Consider the following 4,757-nt stretch of genomic DNA (forward strand, 5'->3'; position numbering starts at 1 on the left):
TCAGAACTTCAAAATGAATGTAAGTAAATTAAACTCTTTCAAAGCTGCACATGTAGCCCTGAAGAGGCCCTTCTGTTGAATGGTTAAATAACAAGACAAGAACACAAAGCAAACTTATCCATAGCACATATCTAATGTCTGTGTAAAACCCTTGATCTGTTCACAGAGAGATGGCAGCAAGATAGCCAAAGAGCAGAAGCTTGCCAAACTAAATAAAGAAAATCAAGACAAAGAGCAGGAATAAATGTAACAAAGATACCATAATGATATCTTGGAGTTACGGTCAGGTGGAATAATCCTTATCTGTTTCTCCTTTTGAAGGGCAGATTAGAACATGATAATTGGAGTTCACTTGATACATGATTAAAGTCTCTGTGTAATCATGACTTACAATATCCTGATTATTCCTATTTTATTCTTCCTGAAAAAAATATATATTAGAGGTTTATGGCTAAAATATGGGATGTGGGTGATCAATAGCCGCAAGGAGCACCTGATGACCCTTTGATTAACCTGGGACCCCAGGTTTTGAAATATGGACCAAAGCTACAAACTGTGAAATAGTCAATTATGTCTGTAATATGAAAGAAACTGCTCTTCCAATTTTGGTTAATGATAGGTTTTTTTTCTATATAAATGATGATCTTATCAACTAAATTAGTAGGATTTTTAAAATTCATTTTATAAAATACAGTTTAACTCAAGTGACTAGTTACAACCTGCTTGTGGATCTTAAGTATAGCTACTTCAATCCTTTTTGCCAATGCCACTAGATTAATAGTTCTCACCTACCAAATGGCAAGGCTTCCATCCTTTCTGATGTCTCTTAGATACTCCAAAGTGGATGGGGACTATCTCACATAGAATTTCCACAGCTTCCTGTGTCTCTGCTATCCTTATGCTCTGGCACTTTACATTCCTCTTAGCTAATTCTGCTTGGCATAGAACCCACATGGTGTCAATGGCCTTTGACATCCTTTGGAGTGTCTATCTTCTCAAATTCTGATGCTTGGGATGACATCCTACCTGCCTCCAAGTTCCTGTCATAAACACCACCTGATACTTTATTCTGGTCACCAATACCTTGGTGTTAACCCAACCTTGACCTCCAGTCCTCACCTCTCTCTGACTGGTAGAGAAATGATGTCCACATTTTCATCCCTTCCATGAGAAGGGAGAAGGAATCTGACAGCACAAATGTTAGGGCTCATAGTAGTAAACTGCTTTTAACTTCGGCACATAACTATCTCTTTTCCAGGGTCATAAGTGACCACAGAAGTCTGAGCTGTGTAAATTTAAAAGCAGCCTCACATTTGAACCCTACGTCAATTCTCTCTTCCCATTATGACAGACTCTTCATTTGTTGTGGTAATTCTTTTCTCTAAGGAACCCCTTTGTCTCTTATTTTACTCTGGTTTCCTTTGAAGATTCTAATGAAGCCATTTTCTGTCCTTCGCAAATGTCAGTAAGAGTCTAACCCTGGTGTCAGACAAAGCCAGAGGTGGAGTTAGAAGTATGAGGTAGACTGACAGTAAAGTATTTGATAACTTGATATGTTCAGTCCTGACTTTGCTAGTCTGAAATTTTAAAACTAATTAATAGCATATTTTGAATTATTAGAGATATAACTTCATATTAAAATGGTCCTAGTCAGCATTTTACATGAAAATATTTTCTCAAATATTGAGAACACTTGTTTCAAGTCTCAGATCAATCTCAATGTTACTTGCTAAAAATGTGAAGGTAGGATATGGGCCCAATAATCAGATTACAAAATTCACACCTACCATTAATTCTACTTGCAAATTAACATATGAAACAAAAATGCACTCATAGTCTTTAACTTTCAATAATATACATGTTTCAAATAAAAGAATCTTGGTAAATATAAAGGCTAATAACTTCATTTTATTTTATTTTTTAATGATTTCAACTTTTATTTTGGAAACAGGGGGTACCTGTGCAGGTTTGTTACCTGGTCATATTGCATGACCATATTGCATGATTCTGAGGTTTGGGGTATGATTGATCCCATCACCCAAGTATTGAGAATAGTACCCAATAGGTAGTTTTTCAACCCATCTCCCTCGCCCTTCAAGTAGTCCAGAGTATCTATTGGTCCCATCTTTATGTCCCTGAGTACCCAATGTTTAGCTCTAACTTATGAGTAAGAATATGCAATATTTGCTTTTCTGTTCCTGTGTTAATTTGCTTAGGATAATGGCCTTCAGCTGCATTCATGTTGCTGCAAAGGATGAGATTTCATTCTTTTTTACAGCTACATACTATTCCATGGTATGTACGTGCCATATTTTCTTTATCCCATCCACTGGTGATGGGCGCCTAGGTTGATTCCATGTCTTTGCTACTATGAATGGTGTTGCAGTGGACATATGCATGCATGTGCCTCTTTGGTAGAACAACTTATTTTCTTTTGGGTATATAACCTGGAAGGGGATTGCTGAGTCGAATGGTGGTTCAGTTTTGAGTTCTTTGAGAAATCTCCAAACTGCTTTCCACAGTGGCTGAACTAATTTACATTCCCACTAACAGCGTATAAGTGTTCCCTTTCCTCTGCAGCCTCACCAGCATCTGTTGTTTTTTGACTGTTTAATGATAGCCGTTCTGACTGGTGTGAGACGGTATCTCATTGCGGTTTTGATTTTCATTTCTCTAGTGATTAGTGATGTTAAACATTTTTTCATATGCTTATTGGCATTGTGTGTCTTCTTTTGAGAAGTGTGTTCATGTCCTTTGCCCATTTTTAATAGGGTTGTTTTTTATTGTTTTTTATTGTTGATTTGTTTAAGTTCCTATAGATTCTAAATATTAGGCCTTTATTAGAGGCATAGTTTGCAAATATTTTCTTCCATTCAGTAGGTTGTTTGTTTACTCTGTCGATAGTTCTTTTGCTGTGCAGAAGCTATTTACTTTCATTAGGTTCTACTTGTCAATTTTTGGTTTTGTTGCAATTGCTTTTGGGGGCTTCACCAAAAATTATTTGCCAAGGCTGATATAGAGAAGGGTATTTCCTAGGTTTTCTTCTAGGATTTTTATAGCTTGAAGTCTTATTTTTAAATATTTAACCCATCTTGAGTTAATTTTTGTATATGGTGAAAGGTAGGCATCTAGTTTCATTTTTCTGCATATGGCTAGCCAGCTATCCCAGCACCATTTACTGAATAGGGAGTCCTTTCTCTATTGCTTATTTGTGTTGGCTTTGTCAAAGATCAGATGGTTGCAGGTGTTCAGCTTTATTTCTGGGTTTTTTACTCTGTTCCATTGGTCTAGGTGTCTTTCTTTGTGCCAGTACCATAATGTTTTGCTTACTGTAGCCTTACAGCATAATTTGAAGTCAGGTAGTGTAATGCCTCCAGCTTTATTAACATCCTGGACCAGATGGAGTCACAGACAAATTCTATCTGATATACAAAGAACTATTATCAATTCTACTGAAACTATTCCAAAAAAAAAATTGAGGAGGAGGGGCTCCTCTCTAACTCATTTTATGAAGCCAGCATCAGCCTGATACCAAAATCTGGCACAGATACAATGAAATAAGAAAGCTTCAGGCTAATATTCCTGATGAACATAGACGCAAAATTCCCCAACAAAATACTAGCAAACTAAATCTGGTAGCACACCAAAAAGTTAACACACCCTGATCAAGTAGGCTTTATTCCTGGGATGTACAGCTGGTTCAACATATGCAATCAATAAATGTAATTTACCACATAAACAGAATTAAAAGAAAAAGCCATATGATTATCTCAATAGATGCAGCAAAAGCATATAATAAAATCCAAAATCGCTTGATGGTAAAAACCCTCAACAGACTAGGCATAAAAGGAACATATCTCAAAATAATAGGAGCCATCTATGAAAAACCCACAGCCAGCATCACACTGAACAAGCAAAAGCTGGAACCATTCCCCTTGTTAACTGAAACAAGAAAAAGACGCCCTCTCCCACCACTCCTATTCAGTATAGTACTGGAAGTTCTAGCCATTGCAATCAGGCAAGAGAAAGAAATAAAATGAATCCAAATAGGGAAGGAAGAAGTCAAACTATCTCTTTTCACTGATGATATGATTCTATACCTAGAAATCCCTAAAGACTCCACCAAAAGGCTCCTATAACTGATAAATGCCTTTAGTAAAGTTTCAGGATACAAAATCAATGTATAAAAATCAGTAGCATTTCTATATATCAATAACATTCAAGTTGAGAGTCAAATTGAGAACAAAATCCCATTTACAGTAGCCACACACAAAAACAACTGAAATACCTAAGAACATATTCAACAAAGGAGGTGAAAGATATCTACAAGAAGAACTACAAAACACTGCTGAAAGAAATCAGAGACAACACAAATAAATGGAAAAACATTCCATGCTCATGAATTGAAAGAATCAATATCGTTAAAATGGCTATACTGTCCCCCAAAATTTACAGATTCAACACTATTCCTATCAAACTGCCAAAGTCATTTTCCAGAGAAACAGGAAAAAACTATTCTAAAATTCCTATGGTACTTCATCTTAGAGATAAAGAAATGAAGACCCATAGAGTTGAAATGATTTCAAAAGTCGCTAGGCTTGAGTTCAAACTGAAACCTCCTTATTCTCAGTTTGGTTATCTTACCTTTATATCCACTACCATGTAAAAATAGCCTGTGATGTTAAAGTATTTTGCCACAATGACCCATTCATTTAGCCAGTAGATATTATTAGAGTATCTTCTATGCATCAGATGAT

General features: G+C 36.1%; 1 non-coding gene across 1 annotated transcript; it reads left to right on the forward strand.

Annotated features, from left to right (window-relative positions):
* Positions 1-280: 280 nt before the first annotated feature.
* Positions 281-416, forward strand: LOC115837407. The gene has a single exon (XR_004032450.1). It is a non-coding gene; the product is annotated as a U8 small nucleolar RNA (small nucleolar RNA).
* The last annotated feature ends 4,341 nt before the right edge of the window (positions 417-4,757 follow it).

Source organism: Nomascus leucogenys, chromosome 11, assembly GCF_006542625.1.
Source record: "Nomascus leucogenys isolate Asia chromosome 11, Asia_NLE_v1, whole genome shotgun sequence".
Taxonomy (NCBI): Eukaryota; Metazoa; Chordata; class Mammalia; order Primates; family Hylobatidae; genus Nomascus; species Nomascus leucogenys.